A 23,494-nucleotide genomic window follows, 5' to 3' on the forward strand; every position below is an offset into this window, starting at 1 on the left:
CTGAATGTGTTTACTGTTTCAAAATTTAATCTCTTTATCTGCTTTTTGGGATTTGTTTTCAGATTTAAGCCAAGAGTGGTTGTGAATTAAATACAAACCCTACAAATGTTTTGAACCCTGCCTCTAAAAACAGCAGAAAGTTCACAGTTGCTTGCGAATAGTGATCTGAGTGTGATTTACTGTGTTGGTTTTTTTTTTTTTTTAAATCCACTCATACAGTTTTTTGTTTTTTGTCCACAATATTTTCTACTTTTGTTTTCATTCCCTAAAATATAAACGATTACTATACTAATACTAGTAGCGTCATGTAAACCACCACAACCCAAACCACATCATACAGTAATTAATGTTTATATTTATGAATTTTGACTTTATTTTCCCCCTTAAGCAGTATATCTGACTTGTTCGTTTATGGTATTAAATAAAATTAATTTGAACCTACTGTAAGTGATAAACCTACTAAACAATACTAAAAAAGATCAACATGTTGAATTCTACATTAAACAAACTAAAGTGTAAACTACAAAGAAAAACCTTTAATAAGGGGAGAAGTTAAAAGTGTATCTAAGTGCGATGAGAAAAATATATCCGCTTGAGTCTTCCTTCTACATAATATATTTATGGTGATATCATTTTTGTCTAAAAGTCTGTGCTGGATAAATATGACAAAGCAGACATGCCACTGTGATGAACTAGCTAATGTTTTAAATGTTGCCACAAAAGCATTCACTGCGACATAAACTTTCTCTCTTTTTGGTCTTAGTTTTCTGACCAAGTGGCAACCAGCCGTCGTATTTTATTTGTACAATATTTGGTGTTTAAATATTTATTGTTAAAAATATGACCACAATTGTAGGTACTAATAAAAACATGATGGAATCTTTCTGTCAAAGATTGTGCGCAAGGTATCTTCGAGTCTGCAGTTTAAATTTTTACTTGTTTGTATAATGACTTGTTCCAGAGAGAGAGAGAGAGAGAGAGAGAGAGAGAGAGAGAGAGAGAGAGAGAGAGAGAGAGAGAGAGAAAGACTACTACTGTACTACTTTGTACTACTGCCACTTAGGGCTGGCTAATTTTTTTGTACTGTATATGCATTTCCACTCAGGTATTCCTTGCATAAAAGATAGCACAAAGCATTGCTATTCCCCTATTTTTTTGTGACAACTATCCATACCCATTGTACCACGTGACCATATGTATGCACGTCAATCATTACGAATCTATAGATAAAAACCACAATGCCAGAACGTTGTGGGTTCATTTTTAAATGACATAAACATCTCCTTAAATATAATATACTGAATATTAAATTCCTCATTCCTAAACAAGTAAAAAAAATCTAGATATACAAAATGCATGAATGGGGTCAGTGAGTCATAGCTGCACATGCTGTCTTACTCAACACCATGCCACTGACGCAAAGCCCATAGAGCATGTTTATTCATCCACAAGTAGCTCCATAAGCCACATGTTGATATCAGCAGAAGAACAAAAACATTGCTATGACTAATTATTTAACCATCTGTTAATATTATTGCTTCCCACACCTTGCTCTTGGTACCCTAATAAGCTATTTACACTAAACTGCAGTTTTATTTCCTCTGAATTTTGCCTTCTTTCACAAACATCAACGAGGAAAATGAAGCGTCTATGATCTGCTGATGATGGTAATGTAAGAATTTAGAAATATATAGGTTGCTCCTTGAAAATTTTGGTTAAAGAATCTGGAGAGAGATTCGTGATCTCAGTATTAAGCCGATAAACTGTATTATTTTGTGCAGAATTGTAAAGCTATAGACCACAATTTTTTCCACAGCATATCAGGAGATTTCACTCAAAGGGTGCCAGCTTGCCTTCTACTATAGGACCCACTAGTGAAATACACAATGAAGGACACTGTGATAGAGCAGGAATCCCACTGTACACAAAAAAAAAACATGTATAAAAATCCATTGGTGTACATCACGGATGTATTCCCACAAAGAGTCAGCCAAATAGAGTTAACAGTAAAATGCACATACAGCATATAATTCATTATATCCTAACTTTAGCCTAGCAACGGATTTAAATCCATGCTCTGCTTCGTTTCAAATGCACACATCTTTGATTGATGTGAAGAAAACCTAGCAACAAAGATGAAAAAAATCACACCTTGTTGCTGTCTTCTTTTGATGTAGAAAGGAGTAAATGAAATGTAATATTACGGTGAAAAAACCCAAATGTCTGCAGTGCTTTTATGTCGAAAGAAACCACATACAGTGATGATTCAGGTTTTCACTGAGCAGAAAGCAGAATAACTGAGGAGATGTCGGTAGGGGGGGGGTTCTTTCTCCTCTCCTCCCGGTCCCAACAGTTGTTTCCTTCTTCCTCCCCCCCCCCTCGCCTCATCTCTCTCTCTCTCTCTCTCTCTCTCTCTCTCTCTCTCTCTTCTCTCTCTCTCTCTCTCTCTCTTCTCTCCTCTGTCTCTCCCGTCTCTCTCTCCCTCTCTCTCCCTTCTCCTCTTCTCCCTCTCACTCTCTGTCCCTCTCTCTCCTCTTCCCTCTCTCTCTCTCTCTCCCTCTCTCCCTCTCTCCCTTCTCTTCTCTCTCTCTCCATACACGTACGTTTGTTTATTATCCTTGTGAGGACTTTTCATTGATATAATTATTATTGAAGCTAATTAATGCTGCACCTGCATTTAAATCTAAATCTAATCTCAAGCTCAATGATCACAAAGAACCTTTTGTCTCTTTTTTATACAAAGGTTTCAGGGTTTTTCCCTCCCAGATAACAGTCTTCAAATGAAGTCCCCATGAAGTCTCCCCACACACAGGCATACATACAGAGAGAGGGAGACAGGGAGAGAGAGAGGGGGGGGGCAGTCAGACATAGACAGACAGATAGGCAGACAGAGAGGGGGGAAGACAGACAGACAGAGACAGGGAGACAGGGAGGGAAAGAAAGAGAGAGAGAGAGAGAGAGAGAGAGAGAGAGAGAGAGAGAGAGAGAGAGAGAGAGAGAGAGAGAGAGAGAGGCAGTCAGACATAGACAGACAGATAGGCAGACAGAGAGGGGGGAGAGAGACAGACAGAGAGAGAGTGAGACAGAGACAGAGAGAGTGACAGAGAGACAGGCAGACAGACAGAGACAGAAAGACAGGCAGACAGATAGAGGGGGGAGAGAGACAGACAGAGAGAGAGAGAGAGAGAGAGAGAGAGAGAGAGAGAGAGAGAGAGAGAGAGAGAGAGAGAGAGAGAGAGAGAGAGAGAGACATTAATGAAGTCAATTAAATGTATGCAATTCATACAGCACACAAAAGGCTCTCTGTACACAGTTCTTTGGCCTTCTCTAGTTGCTTCAGTCAAGGCAAAACATCTCTGCACTCTGATTGAGGGACTACTCATACCAGGGTTGCCAGTTATTTATTTTTTTGAAATCCCAGGACAGTTGGCAAGAGAAAATAGCATAATGGATAATTATTCATTCATTTTCAGTAGCCACTTAATCCTTAATGGTCATTGTAGCAGTGTGTCTGGAGATGATCCCAGGAACTCTGAATAGTCTCAAAGTACACACTTAACCTGCTTTCTTTTTGGACAGTAGGAGGAAACCTGAGAACATCAAGGAAACCCACGTGTACATGTTAAAACCATGCAAAACTCCACACTGAAAGCACAGGATCATACACAGGTCATTGGATCTGTAAGGTAGCAATGTTCATTTATGTGCTACAGACGAACTATAATAAAACATCTACATTTTCAATTATAATTTTGATCACTGTTTCTGCTATGGACTCGATTTGGTTGTAAGAACACTCCAATCTGGCAACCCTGTCGGAGCAGTGAGGAGCTGCTGCAGCTCTTAATGCTCATCACTGTAGGCGGCTGCAGTCTGTTTTCCCCTGATTTCATCTTCATTTCTCTGTCACGGCTTTGAGAATGAAAAAGACGTATTTCTCTCCCTCTCTCTATATATATATATAAATTTTATATATATCGTCCTCGGGAGAGGAGAGAGAGAAAGTGAACCTCGCTGATGACTGATGACAGACAGGTGAATAAGATTCAGGAGGAAGTTCAAGTCCAGTCTACGTTTTGTCTCAAAGAAGAAGCACGCGCGATGATCCGGAGCGAAAGGCTGATGAATTAATCCGAATCCAATAATCCGCATTAACCGCAGAGACAAACCCGTCTATAGGCTGCAGTTTGTGAAAGAAGTGTGTGTGTGTGTGTGTGTGTGTGTGTGTGTGTGTGTGTGTGTGTGTGTGTGTGTGTGTGTGTGTGTGTGTGTGTGTGTGTATGGGAGAGAGAGAAGGAGAGAGAGAGAGAAAGAGAGAGACATTAAAGCATCAGCCAAGTCAGCATGTTACGTGTTTAAGCTATGGATCGCGCGCGCGCAGGTCGTTATCTCCGTCTCTGATACACCGGGACCCTTATAATAAAATGCTGGAATTAGGATTTTTTCCCCCATCGGAATAAAGCCTGAGAAAGCCTGCTGAGAACGCACACTGTGGATGTGGGATTTATCAGAGCTGCCGTGCGTTTGCACCAAGAAGGTGATAGATTTATTTTTCCTTTCATTTTTTTTCCTGTCTTAATTTTCTGCATTGCTTGCTAAAGGCTCACCGGCTCGTGCGCTCACATCTCAGTAAAAAAAAAAAAAAAAAAAACCTGCATGGATTTCACATTAACTTGAGGCTGAGGCTGCAGAGGATCATTCGTCCATACTGCCATCCTTGACACACCACATATTTGAAAAAAAAAAGAAAAGGAAAATGTGTAAGTAGGTAATGGGAAACTGTTATAGATGTACTTCTAAGTTTCATGCCAGTGCATGCATTTTAAACATTTGCATATTAGATGTCTATCTATCTATCTATCTATCTATCTATCTATCTATCTATCTATCTATCTATCTATCTATCTATCTATCTATCTATCTATCTATTTGACAGATGGATAGACAGTCTGTCTGTCTTCCCATCTTTAAATCTCTCTATCTTGTCATTGGCTACATGATTGAAGGCTGGTGCCAGAATAAGCTGGTAGAATTTGGATCCCACAACCTCCCTCCCCCACCATCCCCCCTTCTGTTGCTCCACTTAGCGTTACTTTTGCTCGAATATGGCGTTGGGTCATTCATATTCCGTTCACATGTGCAGGCTTTTGCAAAGACGCAGGAGGAAAAGAGACGACGTGTGTCTGTGATTGTTCCCATCTTCACTTTGCTGCATTTGATAAGTAAATGAGGTGAAAAGCATCCTGAGTACCTCCTGTGTTCTGCTTGTTACTTATCTAACTGCATGCTGGGTCACATCCTAGGATGCGTTATGCCGTCTCCTACATTTATTTTATTTTGTTGGATGGTAATTGTGAAAAGCACAGACGAGGCTGGCAGCTCGTACACAGGGCTGTACCATGTGTCTTTAACAATTAACCCTCTTGGTTAGACTACAGACGGTTGAAGGTAGGCATTACGTTCCTGACATGCTGGGTGAGATTCTGGGTTGTACCGGAAGATTGCGTATTTTCTGTGTATGATTCATGGCCGTGGGTTGTTGCTTCCCTGATACTTTTTTGCGCATGAGATGTTTGACAGGAGCTTCCGTCTTCCCTGGTACTAATACTGAAAAAAAAAAATATGCTGGAAAGCAGGGATGCTTGTGCATTTTATTTTAATATGCTGGGTAATACATTTGTGTAGGTAAATATTCTAAAGTAGCAGACTAATCCTCTCCACTTGTGCGTTGTGGATTCAGTAAGACGCAGCTACGGCGCTGTGTTTCAGTGACTGCCTGTAAGGACATCAAGCAAAAGCAGTCATCTGAGATAATTGCTTTTAACTGGCACCGCTCTATCTATTTCAGCTCCTGAAATGAAGCACTAATTATAAATGTCATCTCCAACAGTCTGCCAGAAAGATCTGTTCTTTCCATGAGCAGGAAGCTACAGTGCAGTTCATGTACACTTAAAAGAAGTTGCTAAAAGTGTCTGCAAGTAAATTTCAAGTGGCACGTCTTTGATGAATTAAACACTGAATGCTTTAGTCACTGCTTGAAAATATAAAAAGGGCCCATGTTTATGTACTGTAGAAGATAGATCTTTTGATTTGTTTTCGTTGAATCTTGAGACCAAGAAGGAAAGCAAATGTTGAGTCTAACAAGATACGTTGGATGTCTACGTTACAAACAGCGGCTACGTGAGATCTGATACTGTATGTGAGATATGATTTGTCTGCGAGTGCAGAAATACTTAGCAGACTAAAAATTTTAATTATCAAGATTGCAAGCAAAAATTGTCTGTTATTATCCATTTTCAACTGCAAATGCTGCAAAAAAAACCCGTCATAATGGCTTTCATAGAGCATGCTTGACAGCTGCTCTATTTAGTTCAGTGCATTCTGCTCCATAATCATCTTATCCAGCTTAAATAAATGGAGCAAAATCCCAATGCAGATGAGACCAAATCAATCTGCTAAAAATTAAAAGCATAATCACATTTAGATGATAATGTTACTGACTCAGATCAGTTTGGTGCTTGCCACATTGCCATGGGCTTCAATGATTTAAATTACACTCTAGTATAAAATGCTATGGAACAGACTAAGGTGTGGGTGTTCATTTTCAGCTCGGTGTTTTCCTTAGAGCTATGTTTGTTGTGCTGTACAAATTTTCCTGAGAGACACGTTTGTTGTGCTGTACGACGAGGCCCGTGCTAGCGCGTCATCGCAGTTGTGGCTTGTGCAAAAAGCTATGCATAAAATAAAATAAAATAACCTGTCAGTCTCAGTCGTTTAAAATTTTCAAATTTGTAATTCATAGGTCCATGGCTTTCTGTGGCCTTCATGAACGTTTCCTGAAATGAATTTCCAAAATCTTTGTAAGTTTAATGGTGACATCTCCAGTCAATATACGGAAATCATATTTGATTGAAGACATGGATTTCAAAAAAATGGAAAAAAAATCACAGTTCAATACAACTCAATACTGCAGCCTTACCATAAGAGATAGAATAGAGATAAACATTTAACAATGAAGGTTATTGAGATTTGGTTAATTTACACAAGATAGAGACAGAGATCACTGATCTTTTTTTTCCGGGGTGATGACCTGAATTTAGCCCTGACTCACGGGCTGCACATTACAAAGCCCTAAAGTGCAGCATTGATTGATGGTGTATCCTCACAGGCGGCTCAGAGAAACAAGGTTTAGTGTGCAGTCCTGGGACTGAAAGTCCACAGCAAGGATGAGTGTTAATGTGTTAAATGTGTCAGCTAAGAGGAAAACAGTGCTAAATACCAGTTGCTTCCACCCATAGTAGTGTCTTGAAAATAATGAGAACATTTACACAAATCTGTGCACATTTTTTCCTGCCATTTGAAAGGAAATGGAACAGTGATGCTCTTTGTTTCAATGCTATATAAGAGCCCTCTCTAGTGTGGGGTCAGGAAGGCAGTTCAACTCATACCATGAAAAGACGTTGAAAAAAGTTTAATAACAGAGATAGCAGTGATTGTGTGTAATGGCTTCTTTTAAAATGCAAAAAGAGGTCAGAGGAACAGTGAGCAATGCATTCAAGGCAGTTTCCTTTTAAAATGTTGCACGGATGCAGATCCATTCAATAATACGTTTCAATACGTTTCTCACGTCCGGCTAAATCCTGAGATTCAGCTAAGGTGATAGAGACGAGATCCTGCCAGTCACCCAGCTGTGCTCGCTGTTCTAGTCATTAAGAAAAACTTGCGGTCCTTTATTAATCATGTAGTTAGTTTCCATATTCATCTGTCCCCCCAGAATATAAAACAACAACAGCACACCAGTGGAATTTTAATTGGCACGATTGAGATGTACTTCTGTGTGCATCTCCTTGTGCTGTTGTGGCTGGTCCCACATGATTACCCTAAAGATCCCTAAAGTCCCAACCTTTCTTCGCTGAATAATCTTATCTGTATACTGTAGAATTTAACAGCTGCTGCTGAAATCATGAAGAATAGAATACTTTTTCTGAATATCCTCTTATCACACATTGTACTGTCACCCGGCTGCTGTAGTCCTGTCGTAGTCCTGGTGTTGTTTTAGAAATCTGCATCATCTCAAGGTTTCTTCCTTATGTTGTCTTGCCACTACTGAATCTTTTAAAGGGGAAAAACAAGACTAAATACCAGTCGCTTCCACTCAATTGAATTGAATTGAATTGAATTGAATTGAATTGAATTGAATTGAATTGAATTGAATTTAATTGAAAGCACATGTGTTCCACTTTAGGTAAAGAGTGTAGGCTCAAAACCATCTTGTATGCTGACATGCATACAGCAGCCTTTGTGAAGTGTAAATGGCTTTTTTTTTCTGTCCTATTTTGTCTATTGATCCATTTGACATTCTTCCATTTTTCTTTACTGCACTTTTATATTTCTTGCTGTTAATAACAGAAAAGAATCTATACTGTACTTATGCTAATTAGCACTAGTTACTAATATTGTTACTAATACTAATACAACTACAAATGCTACTGATACATAGATGATGAACACCAAAAAAAATCACTGGTGTAAAATAAAATCACAAATATAGAATTAACTGTTATTATGGTCATTTTTAATGAAAAGCATTGAGCACAAAAGCCTTCAGGGAACATCAGGCTGTATATAAACTGACCCTGTACGTGTCACGTGTCACACTAATAGCTGATTTTCTTCTGTATAAATCGTTTACAGTGGTTAACATGTCAGTCTCACATACAATAAAGCATCATAAGGAAGGTTTGGTTGGTGTTTAATTGTCCAAATGGTCACGTGTCAAAGAAACAAATCCATCCTTTCAATCTAAATACTAATTAACACTGATAATGTTATACTGATAGTTGCTCTATATCAGTTTGTGTTTATATACTGTATGTTCTAAGGGTCACTCAAAATGTAATTTCAATTTAAAATGATAAAATATAATAAGTATAATAGAATTATGTCTAAAATTACAAATTGAAACCTAAATGATCCTTTTTAATAATCAAAGTACACGTTTCAGGTAAACTGGTAATAACATGTGTACAGCACAAAGAAAAACACTTTTTGCCTGACTTTTTGTGTGAATATGTGCACATTTAATATCCCGTTTCTGTAACATCTATTTGCATGACTCCATCCATTTCATGTTATGAAATCTGAACATTCGAGTGTCTCAACATCAGTGTTGTGCTAGTTACTAAGAAATAGTAACTAGTTACAGTTACTAGTTACTTCATTCAAAAAGTAACTCGATTACTTTGTTGATTACTTACACCAAAAACACGTTACTGTTAAAAGTAGCTTTTTAGTTACTTTTTTAAAGAAATAATGAGCATATTTCCACTTTGAGAAACACGTCTTGCTCTCGCCTTGACTCGCCGTTACTGCCGCACATACATGAATAAACGGAAACACGCCCACAGTGCGGCGTCTTCGTGTTTACAGGTTGGCATCCACCAATCCTACAATGCGTCGCTGCTGTAAACAGGTTAGACTGTAGGCTTCAGCCTAAATGTATTAATTTAAAAAAGTAACGGACAAACGCACCATATAGTAACGGTAACGGAGTTACTGTATTTAAAAAGTAATGCGTTAGAGTATTAATTACTGTCAAAAGTAACAGTGTTACAGCCCAACACTGAGCACTCTTACCTGAACACATTTACCCCTATGAAATTTTGAAATATAAAAAGAGTCACCTGTTCAACAGGAAGTTGCATCAGCTGAATTCCTGGAAGATCGTGAGAAGAAGAGATATAGAAGAGTTTTAATACATATCTGTACATATTTCTCGTCATATTTTAATGATATTGTGATCTTTTACTAATGACCGGCAAACCTATCGCAATATAGATATATAGAATTAAAGGTTTAAATTAAATTATTGATTTAAAAAAGCAGGTAAATCCTTAGAATGTCCGTAATGTCATCAGTCTGTTAGCATGGATGCTAGTTAACCACACTTTGTATAAAAAATCTTGACCGTCTTACTCGTTTAAGAGCCAAATGCAACCATTTTCAGCAGTTAAACATCGGATGTTGTTGCCAGAGACGGTTTTAAAATGGCATGTTTTGTTAGACTTGGTGTTGGAACATGGAAAATAAGTGTTGAGGTGTTGAGTTATGACAAATAAATGACACCTCAATCAGGAATTCAGCCCTTAACACTACATGATTGGCTGGTGCTTTGCTATACATCTTCCTGGATTATTCACTATTAATGATTAATGAAACAAAGCTCCAAATTTGGTGTCATTTGACCTCATGTGAAGTATATTAACCAAACAGTGACCTACACAAATCAAATAGTGACTTTGGTGTAATCAGATGCCACCCAAATTATAGCAGATGAGTGAAAGGCTGAACAGGCCGCAGTAGTTTAAATCCCACAGCAGATGTCAGATTCCATGCGTGGATGCTTTGGAAAACCCTGTCTACGGGGCATATGGCATTCAGGGGGAGGTCCAGAGCATTGTGCAGACACACAGAGGTGAAAGTTCATCTGTTTAAAAGGCTTCTGCATTGAGACACACATCCTCAGAGAAGCCTATTAAGCAAATTACTCATTTAAACATTAAATGGACGTTGGATGCTTTGCTTCCTCCAGCCTTTCTGACTGTAATAAATATATTGGTGGTTTTTGGAAACACTGCCTTAGCAATTTAATCAGAGCTTCAGTCGATATTATCCAGTGAGTGAAATGGCAGTCTGGATGTTGAATGTTAATATAGGAAACTTCAATAAACACTTATATCGTATTAATGCTCCAACTGGGTAAATTGTTATAATCACAATGATTAGGTATTGAAAGCAGACCAGGAACTGCTTGTGGACTATGATTTTGCCGTGTGTACACAGTGTATTTTTGTAGGCAGAGTGATTCCATGACAAATCTGAGTTGTTCATTATTTTGGAAACACCTCGTTCATATCTTCCCCCATGGACATGGTTTCCTTCTCCCTCAGCACATTTCTGACATTGGGGAGAAACTGGAAGGCAGGTGGCTTTTTCTAGCATCTCGGGTCAATTGGCATGGAGTCTGAAACAGAAGGGTGTCAAAGGGAACCGTGTTAGAGTCCCATATACCACAGGGTGCATGGAGTCCATGCTGTTGTAGACAATCAGAGTTGAATTTGTTCCACAACAAAGGATGGTGGCCGATATGCTGCATTCGATGTCTGAGAAACGCAAGCTCATATGTGAAACATGTCTTTTCTAACAAGACAGACTAAAGACAGACTAACTTTTCGTCTGAAATTGAGATTGAAGGTCTTTAAATGTGCATATAAAATCAAAGACTGATTACACGGGAGATTATGAGTAAAATCTGAGTGCGAGCTCTGCTACATTGCTCGAATAAAAGCCACCAATAATAAGACAGCTTAGGATAAGTTCAGCTAGAACTTGTGGCAATGGAAAAACATAAAAAAATGCACAAATGGACAGAAAATTATTTTCCAATTACTTTAACCGACATTGAAGAATGTTTCTATTTACGAACACAACATCCTGTAACGATTGATGACTTCAGCAGAACGTAGTAATCTTCTTTAGTCACAGGTCTGTCATTAGAGGATCTTTATCGTATTATCAAACATTATTGTGCTAATGTCTGTTATAGATTTGAGTCAAGATTTCATCCAGAGCATCTAGTGTGACGAGTTGTGATTTCAAAAGTCTGCTAAAATCGTAAAGTCTACAACAAGCTTGCCAAGGTTCGGCTAATATGGCAAGAGTTTTAAGCGGTTACTGTCTTACAGTATGTGTTAGTGTTTATTCACTGAAATTGTTATTGACTTGTTGTTGTGTCTTTTGCTCTGCAATTAGAATAACTATTTCTGCACCACTTAGTCTCGAAAGCTGCTGGCAGGGTAAAAAAAAAAATCCAGTATTGTAGCACATACAGAGTGTAAGTGAGCAGGATGGATAGATATGATGCTCAGAAAACCCCGTCGAGGCCCCGAACACACAAAATTTATATGTGCAGCGTGCAAGCCGCTGAGTGCTTCAATTGGCCTGGCTTCATACCGAGTCAATACTAATGACTGAGGAGACTATATGGCCACAGTAAGATTATAGCTTTGAGGCCCCAACCCCTTCTATTGTCATCTCAGGCAAGGAAAGTAATGGTTACCATGGTCTGCCCCTTTTCATCTCCTTGCTGCATTGTCTGTATTGTACAGTCATTAAGGCTAATGACTACTCAGATGTATTTGTTTTGAATTGTGGAAAATACAGGCAGCCTGTAGCAACATGTAGGTGTGGAAAATATCGGCTTCGGGATGAATAGATGCAGCATGGTGGTGACAAGGGAAACCGAGCAGAATGCATTTACGCTGTTTTGTTCACCAGACCAGTGAAGCAAGATGATATCAGGCTCCTTTAGTGCATCACTTGTGCATGAATGTAAATGCTTAGTGCTTAGTAGAATGCCCTAGTGAGGCTTGTGTTATAATTCATGCAGGGTTTTTTTGCATGTTGAACACCAGGCATGATGGATAGACCAGCTGAGACAGCGCTTCAGCAGCACCACTTTTCCACGCTTCGTGATCTTAGTGTTATGAGGTTCTGTTTGGCATTTTACTGGAAAATAGAGTCAGCATGTAAACGTCATTAGAACATACCTTATTCTGGTTTGGTGGTATGCTTGTTTGGGTTGATTTTGGAAAGGCTTTTTCACAGTTAAGTAATCAGGGTCCAGTTTTCCTAGGTGATGGATGTAGAGGGATACTTAAAATTCACCCTGTGACAGAGTAGTTTGTTCTGTCTCAAATTTCCGTAATACACCAGCTAATTTTCAGGAAATTATAGATGTCATGTTAAACCAGATGTAGTTTAGTGTTAAGATCAACATGGATGTTATTGCTCTACATGGCAATGGGTGTGGGTGTGTGGTAGCCTAGTGGTTATGCTGTTGGGCTACCAACTGGAAGGTTGTGAGATTGATACCAGGTCGACCGTGCTGTCACTGTTTGGTCCCTGAGCAAGGCCCTTAATGCTCAGTTGTATTTTAAAAAAAAATGAGATAATCTAAGTCAATCTGGATAAGAGCATCTGTCAAATATTGTACATGGCAGAAGGGGAAGAGCTAACAGATTACAGACATACCAAGTTACACTGAAGCTTTGCTGAGACTAATTTAGTGACTTAGTTGTTAGACTTTAATTTAAAAAAGAGCCTAATACCAACGGCCCTTCACTGTACACTTGATATGATGCGCCGGATCACATCACAGCTGCTGGAATCACAGGTTTGGTCGATTGGTGTAAAGCTCGAATGCATTCTGTTTGTGAATGCCAACAGATCAAATGACTGATTATTATTTCTTCTCAATGACCAATCACTGATCAATCTAGTTCCAAATGTCCAGTCAGGGAATAATACTGTTTCCCTACTGTATATCCAGGATGTGATTGGTTTTAACAACCAGTTACAGTGATCACCATTGTTCCTAACAACCAATCACCATGGTGTTCCTTACATGTTCTCGTCAATGTTCTTTATTTTGAACGCTCTTGATTATATTTCCAAGAATTAAAAAGTAAAAATTGAAACTAAAACCATTTTCAAACAAATTTCAGGTATTAAATTATGTGGAACTTGAGATTTGAAAGCTATGTTGTGGTTATGGAACACGTACGGAGATTCAGCAACCAAAAAGCTATAAGCCAACCTCCATAACGTGTTTATTTTTACCAGAAGTACCAAAGTAAGGTCTAACTATCTAGCTAAATGGTGTATCTTGAGAAGATGGTGAGAATCTACAAAGTAGGGTACAGGCCCAATGTTGAGATTGCAAAGTTTTAAATCTACCTATTGACCCTGAGGGAACTTTAATCAAAAACTCGCAGACAGAATCTTATAAAAGCAGCCGGCCACAATTCAGCCCTACAGAATGATAAAGTCTTATTTGACACCTGGTCATAAATTGACTTTCTAAATGTCTCAGCATTTTAAGGCACAATTGAGTTGTAGGGCTTACAAACGTATTGCATGTCCGAAATTGATGCTTGCTATTACAAGAAAGAAGAGTATAATCTGAAAGTCATGAAATGGGAGCTAAATGTCCGGGCAGATCATCCACGGGCCAACAGGAAGGCATTTTATACAGTACGTCGGTCCGTTGGGTGCATCACTCAATCAGATCGATTGCCATCACCAGGGAGCCTTCTTGTTTAAAATCATGAACGGAGGCCTTGAAGAGTCAGTATTCAGAGCGTCAGATCCGGTATGGTCTTCTCCACAGGACATCTCAAAACGCGACCCATTAGAAAGTGTGCTAATGACAGCAAATAGTCTTGTTAACATGTTGTGTATTATATTGAGCATGGTGGATGATGAATAAAGTAATGTCCCTTGTATTAATTGCCCTTAAGATGTTACTTGGCTGAATATGAGGCTGGCTACTTCTACACACTGAAGCATGTCAGGGCGTTTGAGCAGCAAAGGCTCTTTCAGAGGATTGGCTGTGTAATGCAATCTGTATGCAGGGGATGAGTGCCGTGCAAGCTGTGGCTCCCTCATTTGTGCCCAATGCAGGAGGGTCACTCCATCCCTCTCTTCCCTGCTTTTCCTCCCTATTCTCCTCCTGCCTGCTAGCAGTGCTCTTCATTATCTCAGACAAAACCGCATGTCACAACATGAAGTTTTCATAGCAGCCCTTAACTTGCCCTGAGCTGCTTATGGACAGATTTATTTTTTTTTATTTATTTTTTTTAGAATTATTTTTTTTTATTGTAGGTATTTTTGTCTCTCAGTGCAGACATCGTGAAAGTCAACAGTCTGTGCGAAATTTTGTGTCTTGTTTGAGAATAATGAGGCAGCCTATCTCTGACTGAAGTTCTACAAGAAATTGTCGACAAAAGCAATCTCTGCTTTAGATTTTGTGTTTAATTACAATGCACGGTGACTTAGTTAATGAATAATGAATGTGACTCCATGCTCCATGTGCTCAGACTTTTAATGCAGTGCTCAGACTCTTCGTTTCATCTGTACACCGTGCACTTTTAATGGCATCCTGAGTTAAATATACCTTCTAGGTATAACCGAGTCCATGTTTTCATATTATCACAAGGAAATAACGGTTTAAAACGTTAGACAGAGTGCAAGTGAAGCTCAGGAACAAGAGCTCAGTCGAGTTTGACCTCGAGAAGCAATTGCCAAGCGATAGGAGGTCAGATGGCCAAATGGGTTATATCTGTAGTGTGTGTGTGTGTGTGTGTGTGTGTGTGTGTGTGTGTGTGTGTGTGTGTGTGTGAGCGTGAGGGGAGAAGGCTGTCACACGGACACAAGCGGCTCTGAGAGAGTGCATATTAAAGAACGCGGCTTTGTGAGCTGTGGCACAACGAAACGTTCTCATCCTTCTCAATGTACAGAGAAAGGGTTCTTGTTCCATGTGCACTATAATGCTATCATGCAGTTGCTAGAGCAACCTATGATGGCTGTCTGTGGAGTTTCTAAAAGAGGAACCGTCTAGTAAATTAAAGAGGAATTAGGCTCGGTGGTTCGTTGCTATTCTTAAACGGACCCTGACACTATAAATGCTGTGTCTATTTGCTACTGCGAGTGTTTAAAAGTGACTCTAATGCAAAAGCATGAATTATTCCTAAGCAGGCAGTGTGTGTGTGTGTGTGTGTGTGTGGGTGTGTGTGTGGGTGTGTGTGTGTGAGTGTGTGTGTGTGTGTGTGTGTGTGTGAGAGAGAGAGAGAGAGAGACAGAGAGAGACAGAGAGAGAGAAATAGTAGGGGTGTAACACATGTATATAGAGCACTGAGTCACCACCGCTGTGCAACAGTCTGGACACAATGTGAGGTCCGTTCTCTGAATTAGAAACACAGCAACCTGAAAGGCAAAGGCCTCCCAGCAGCAGCTCACAGCACAGTTTTTAAGAGGACCATAATATTTAGGCTGGACTAACTCTGAGACGTCCCTCACCATCTTATCCAGAGGGTACCGAGCAGGTGCCGGACGTTAAAACTGCTAAAAACATATGTGCAGTTCTGTCATTAAGAGTGCACAAAAGGATTGAGAACAAAATGGACGTTACGAACCCGATGATGAACGATCCGAATCTAGTTCAGAACGCAGGCATCAGCTATAGAGTAAAAATGTCCTTGGTTCATACTTAATAAACATTTATGAATGGTTTGTCACTACATGCTGCAGGAAGCCTGCAGAGAAAAAGCTTTCATAAACTGTAAGGATTCCCTGTATGCAGCTTGAAGCATGCAGAGAATAGTAACGCTTTGCTACAAGATTATGTACTGTAGGCTTCAGATTGTTCAAGATATTATTACATTTCAAATAAAATGTTCTACATTTTAATCCTTTGATGTCAGATTACGTGTACATGATACGGCCTGTGTCGGGGCTTTAGGATGACCGCGCTGATCCGTTGTGCTTTCCTCCAGTCAGCATTCTGTCGCTGTCATTGTCCATCTGGATGGAGAAGTGAACTGAAGGGTCTAGGCCACTGTGATCAGTCTTTACTCAGATCATCTTGATGACGAGCCTATCTCGCCCGGGTGCTCCCATAGATTAGATGTGTGTCGGCTTCGTGAACGTTTCCGGAAAGGAGAGAAAAAGAAGAGAAAGTGTTTTTACGATATGTGCCTGGTTGTTGCCACTTTGCTCGGGTGAAGTGATTTGTTGTGGTGCGGAATAATGTTTTTCAGCTCTTTTGTGTGGCACGGCAAAATAACAGAGGGTGAGAATGCCTTGCTAAAAATTCCGTCATTCAACAATAAGAACATGCAAGATTGCCTTCTTGCGAGCTGTGTATTTCCAGCAGGAAGAGCGGCTGCCAAAGCAGCGACTGAAGAGCTTTTGTCTAGTAATTGTATTCCTCCTCAAGCTCTTTCCCCATTATGTTATAGATTTTCTCTGTGGGATGTGGTAGAAGAGCAGCACACGAACACTTCCCCATGGACAGATTATCTGCTACAATGGTGTTAAGGTCCATTGTTGCGAAGATGACTAATAGCATTACACAAGCTGCAAATCTGATGGGGTCTTGTGCTCAACTCTGCGCTCAGAATAACCTGACGGAAATTCCAATGCACGTCTAGAGGGCCGTCATTAATTTGTAGGAGCGAGGCTTTCGGCGGCTGTGTTTACCAGCTTCATATTGCCATACGTGCGCACGTTTTAATTTTGTTCCCAGTGGCATTACAGCTGCAGCTCGAGATGTACAGGACAGAGCAGCGAGTCCATGATTGATTGCTCACTAATCCACTTTTTATCCTCACCTGCAGTGCTGTGGGCTGCAGTTTTGGCACCGATCCTGACAGTTTAAAAGTGAACCAGTATTTTCACTAACAAGGGTTTCACACAGTTCCAAAACACGGGGGCACACCAACCCATGGGCAATAAATTACCCTCATGCATAGCTCCTGTTTTTTTTCTCAGCGGTGTGAGCGGTGTGAGTCTGAGACGAGCACATGGCGAATGCAGCGGCACAGCTGCCTGCTCCACATCCTACACCCGCGCTTGACTGAGCAGCTCCTGCAGAAGATCTCTGCATGTTGCACAGTGTCATGACTCAGTGACTGATGTCTATATCTAAAGCCATTCTCCGTCTGTAAACCCCCTACAATCTGCATAAAAGATTTTATCAAAGACGATTTGTTCCGGTTGATCTGGATTACTCCAACTAAACGGGAGTGTATGTATTTTGTGGGGTCATAAAATACATGTATACAGTATAATGTAATAAAAAGCATTCTTAAGGCCTGACTTCTTCTTGGTTCTGATTATTAAACGACTATATTCATTAGACGTAGGTTTTACTACCAACTTTATATGCTTAATTTAATAAACTAAAGGATCGATTCATTATAAAGACGTACAAGCCTTGTATTTTATTTCCATGCCGAAAGCCACTCTGTGATGGAATAAGCAGAGGAGCTGAGCTAATGAAGATGAGATAGAGATTCAATAAACATGCAGTCAAAATACAATTAAGAGCTAAATTACAGTGGATACTACAGTAGCACGCATAAATATTAAGCATTATCGTCTTGGTAGCTAACAGTAAATAATATATAGTACACTTGAGCAAGTTTATCACGATGAGCATAAAATGTTGAAATTCTGAAACACTTTTTTACCTAGTGGTGTCTAACATGGTGCACTCAAGTCTCCGTCATTGAAGAGTTGATCATTTAAACAAGACACGCTTTATACTATAGTGTATTACATAGTGTATTATACTAATTATACTTATACTTGACCATATAGTACACAGAATATACACAGTTATAGAAGGGAAATTATTTATAATCCAGTTATCCGGGGTCACCCAGATGAGAAACCAGAGAAAGAACAAGAAAAAAAACAACAAATTCAGGAAAATGTCGACATTACAGTAACTCAGAAGAGAAAAGAGTATCCCTATTTACCACTACTGTATATTGGACATTTTTAATCAGTATAAACATATGTATTACTTTAATGCTGAACGTCTGGCATAAAATTAGTCAGGACACTGATGGCTTTTAGTCTGAGACCTTTATATTTTTTTCCTCTGTTGCAATAACCTTACAAAGACGTTTAGGAGTTGACGATACCGGACAAGGAGGTAATCCATGTGCTGAATGGACAAAGGATGTATCAATAACAAGCAAGCTTTTTAAAAAATCATTCTTTCTACTGCATTATTTTATTATTGCTTATTTTAATGTCATTACAGCATCTCTTAATCCGCATCATGTGACTTTCACGCCGATGCTTACTATGACTTATCGGCAACGAGCATGTGATGTTTAATAATGTGATGTTTCGTGTTTTTTTAATGTCTATCACAGTCACAGGTCAAGTTAATCTATTAACTAAAACACAACAGATTAAAATGATCTATGCGTGCTTCGTATTCAACTTCATTTCCTGCTGCTATCCAATCCCAGCCTGATTCCTGTGCGCCTATGGACTGGGACTGTCTCCCATTTGTGTTGACACCTAGCATAATGAGTGTATTCTGCATTTAGGTTACATGCTCACCTGAGGCTCTGCAGAACTCTGTATGGTTCCAGCATGTAGAGCAGGCCAGGCAATAGGAAGCAATCAGCAGGAACATTAGGAGCGTGAGACAGGCGTTCTCTGCAGACTAATCCACCCACGCCACCTGACACGACCGAAGCCTGGAAGGAGAAAAAAGCCTGATTGTGGCCATTTTGTCTGATTATTCATGTGTCATTATGATAATGGAGGTAGCACAAGTTAGTTTAGCACAATCTGATGATTATACGGATTATTCCTGGCTCCAGGCTCAGAGGGATTGGGCTTCCTGCTGAACTAGTCTGCAGAACAGTAGTCCTACCGGACATGCAGGATCAGGGCTACAGGAATGTGCATTACTTCTAAGACTTGTACCTATTTTCTCTAAATAAACAGCTTGAAGAGCTCTTCTAAAAGGCAAGTAAAGTATTGATTTTTACATGTTTCAGCACAATGTTAGAGAGGTACTCAGTCCTCTGAGCCGAGTGGCAAGGTTATGTAATGTTCATCCATGTATCTGGTGCATAATTCTCTCTTTAACTTCAATTGGAGAGAGTGGAATGACTTGACCATCAAACTAGATTCGAAAAGAAACGTAATTAACCACCATTCACAGATTTTTTTTGTTTGTTTTTTTGGAATAAAAGATCTTTATGGATAATGACACATTAGGAAAACAAAATCAGGCTAAATAGTTAGTGACTATCATGTGTACGTAGTTATACGATTCGGTACAAATCCGTCTTTTACGCTTATTAACATTATCGTCTACTCCGGGGAAACAGAATGCACTTACACTTACAGATCAGTCTTTGTAAATTCTACTGAGAGCTTGCTTTTGGTAAAGCTTCTCCTCTGACTGCTGCACACTCTCCCAATTTCAATAAAGACCTTGGCATGCAGCCTGTCAGCCAAACCTCTGTGTAAGCCATCGCTTCCCTCCAAACACAGCGTCTCCTGAGAACTTTCGTTTTGTGTGGTGTTTGTCCTTTTATAGTTGTAGGGCAAACAAAGCTGAATTCCTTCCAAAATTGCAACTGAGTGATTAAGTCGAGGTAATATCAACTTATGAGGTTTTGTGCCGTGCTTCTGAATAGCAAATTTTGAAGCGCTTGTATGGAAGGAAGATAAATAAATGACCACCAAATAATACGTAATTGTGAGAATTAGACTGTTTAACATTGTCTTTAGTCATAATTAGATAGATAGATAGATAGATAGATAGATAGATAGATAGATAGATAGATAGATAGATAGATAGATAGATAGATAGATAGATAGATAGATAGATAGATAGATAGGGGGGGGGCACGGTGGCTTATTGGTTAGCACATTCACCTCACGCCTCTGCCTTGTATTGTATGTGTGGAGTTTGCATGTTCTCCCCGTGCCCCGGGTTTCCTCCGGGTACTCCGGTTTCCTCCCCCGGTCCAAAGACATGCATGGTAGGTTGATTGGCATCTCTGGAAAATTGTCCGTAGTGTGTGAGTGTGTGAGTGTGTGTGTACCCTGTGATGGGTTGGCACTCCGTCCAGGGTGTATCCTGTCTTGATGCCCGATGACGCCTGAGATAGGCACAGGCTCCCCGTGACCCCAGAAGTCAGATAAGCGGTAGAAAATGAGTGAATGAATGAATGAATGAATGAATGAATGAATAAATAAAGCTTCAATTAGACACAAGATTGTTGCTGAAGGCTAATTATTCTCTAAATTGTGAGTAATATAGTCTCACGTCATGACATTAGTTATGACCTTGAATTCTGTGACTTATTACGTTGTAATTATATTGCGTGTAGTGGTAGCAAATTGGTCTTTTTGTCCTCTACAGAAACCAGTGAAAAAGAAAATCAGCTGTTTAATTACAAATTGCTCCAGAATGGATCATCAAATTACAAGAAAATAAACCAGGACAGAAAATAGTGCTACAGTAAATATTAACTGCAATGGATATATTTTTGAAATGCAAGTGGTGTCACTTAACAGTAAGAAGAATTTATGAAGGGATAAATAGCCCAAAAAGTTAACCGATTAACACCTGATAAGACAATTGAAATTGAATAGCAATACAAAGGGCTACGCGGTAAAGGTTCCTGCCACCGTCTTCATGTGGACTTTTTGCCTCCCATTCAAAATGACACTTTTTCTAACGTCCAAGAGTGCATTGTAAAGACCATGTCAGGCATCGATTGTGAGGTAAAATGTGGTGGATGATTGATATAGCATTATAGCCATTCTATCAGAGATGCTGTCCTCTGCAGCCACTCCTGCAGATCAATAGGGCTTTTTACTGTCAGACATTCTTGGGTAATTGAATGAATGAATGAACCAGTCTGACTTCAGAAGCAGACAGCAAGTCCTTGGGGAGAGTCATGGCATGCCTTGTTCAATGGCCAGTAAAAATAATATCATTGTTAAAACTTTGGAATATTATTAATCGTCATCATAATCTTATTTATACTTATATCATCATCATCATTATCATCATCATCATCATCATCTTATTATTATTATTATTATTATTTAGTAGTATTTATTATTAAGAAGTGTATATTATTGCTTATATTCACATATACAGTATCTATGTAACCCTTCTGTCGTACCATTCACAAATTTTATTTCATTGAAATATCCATGAAATTATTCAATGATGACATAATGGATTTTATATTTCAGAATCATTTCATTAAAAGGTTGCTTTTATTGTATCAGAAGACCCCAAACCCTGCTTTATTTCTTTCCCTTGCTCCAAGTTTATCAGCTAAAACTGCTATTTATCACCTGTAATATTAACCAGCTGAGGAATGAACCAAAAAAAAAGTAAAATATAAAAATATAAAAATTTCATATCTTAAATATGAAATATTCTGAAATGAGTCCGAAAGGTGTGTTTAATTATGTGCAGAGATTCTAGGTGTTATGGAATAGTAAATAAGAAGGGATGACAGCTGGAATAAACACTTGATTTAATTATTAATCATTATTACATTTTTCTGAAGATTGAAATGACACACAACATATAGTTGAAAGCCCTCGTGTTAGCACGCCACATAGAAATGTGATCTGGTTCTTTTAATACTAGTCTATACGTTACATAAGCAGTGCAGTGTTGATTCTTAAATCGATATTTTCTTAGCTTTCCTTGGGATACATATAAGTAGGAACAGCAGGAGATGTCTCACACAGTCTATATTAGGCGTGTGTGGGCAGACAGGAACTTACTGTGCCTTAATCTCTATTTATGGACTATTTAGTCCAGTTTTGTTTTCAGCATCTAACAAATGTGAGAATCGAATACAAACATGGGATCCGTGATACGATCGTTGTTGTATTTGGATATTGGCTCTGATTTAGCAGTCAGTCGATACGTCTGAGAACGTATAAGTTCTGTTGTATGTTCATTGGTTATTTTTGGTTTAAATACATGAGCTCCTGCTAGGATGTGGCCTGATTACTTTGTGCATCCCATTAAGAGTATGTCCCCTGGAAGACCTCTCAGCATCTCACGGTGCTGTGTCAATTACGCCGCTGCTAACTAACACTCGCTGTTGAACGCCGACATTAATCATCTACGTCTCCACACAGTTAATTCGATCACGTTTCTGCATTTTTGCAGTTCCTGAAAATGATATATATATCTGCCATGATTGTCAAAGGCTGCTGGAAAAAAAGCATGATCAAGCCTTGAACCTAAGTGAATTAAATCGGTTTATAATAATGTTTGTTATAATAAAACAGGCCTAAATGTAATAGACATTGTCACACTTTAGGTTTGTCTTAATTTTGAAATGTTGCAATACTGAGAAAGCCTACTGGATTTAAAAGGCGGAAAATCGTGCAGTGCAAAAGCACCATTTTTTGGTGTTTGATTTAAACCTGTAATTAAGAGCACACACTACTCACACAGAGGTTGTGTTTAACTCTGCCAAGTGAGTTTAGGTTAGTGACCAGCATGCCAGATCTCATAATGTTTTCATCCAGCTCGTCCTCATTTTCCTCCTGTCCGTTTATTCTCTCACACATACACACTCGAACACACTCGATCAATGTAATTCTGAGTGATGTTAGCACATGCTTATAAACATGCCAGGTAATAATCAGATTTTTTCATGAGAACACTCATAGAAAATTGTTTTTCTGTTCTCCACTACTGGCAAATTTCTAGTAGGTTTGAATGGTGCTTTAGACCAGTACTATCCTGTATAGAGAAGCCCAGACGTTGTACACAATCCTCAGGGGCCTTTAAGCTTCTTCTATTATCTGGCAGTCTGTTGTTTCAAGATTTCCATATGTTGATTATTTTTCCAAGCAGGCTAAAGACTGTACATTTTTTTTTCATACAACATTTTTTACTGGCTAAAATAGAAAAAATCCTTTATGTCATGTACATAATAATAATTTTTGATGGTTGTTGTGCTAAATATTTCACATTACACATATAGAGACCTGGGAATTACACATAACAGATCTAATATTGTCATATGTAAAGGTGTAATTTAGTTAAGCATCTCCAAGCATG

General features: G+C 39.1%; 1 protein-coding gene across 5 annotated transcripts in view; it reads left to right on the forward strand.

Moving 5' to 3' along the window:
• The window catches only part of lrrc4cb (leucine rich repeat containing 4C, genome duplicate b), a 37,705-nt gene that overhangs the window by 10,034 nt on the left and 4,177 nt on the right, over positions 1-23,494 (forward strand). Inside the window, exons 1-2 of one of the 5 annotated variants that reach the window (XR_007138096.1) lie at positions 3,814-4,760; positions 17,392-17,712. The exons of 1 other annotated variant lie outside the window; for it this stretch is intronic. The gene's annotated coding sequence lies outside the window, so the exon portion shown is untranslated. Of the gene's footprint in view, positions 1-3,813; positions 4,761-17,391; positions 17,713-23,494 lie in introns of those variants that run through there. 3 more of the 5 variants (XR_007138097.1, XM_027136981.2, XM_027136982.2) reach the window with 3 other exon arrangements.

This window comes from Tachysurus fulvidraco, chromosome 1 (genome assembly GCF_022655615.1).
Source record: "Tachysurus fulvidraco isolate hzauxx_2018 chromosome 1, HZAU_PFXX_2.0, whole genome shotgun sequence".
NCBI lineage: Eukaryota > Metazoa > Chordata > Actinopteri > Siluriformes > Bagridae > Tachysurus > Tachysurus fulvidraco.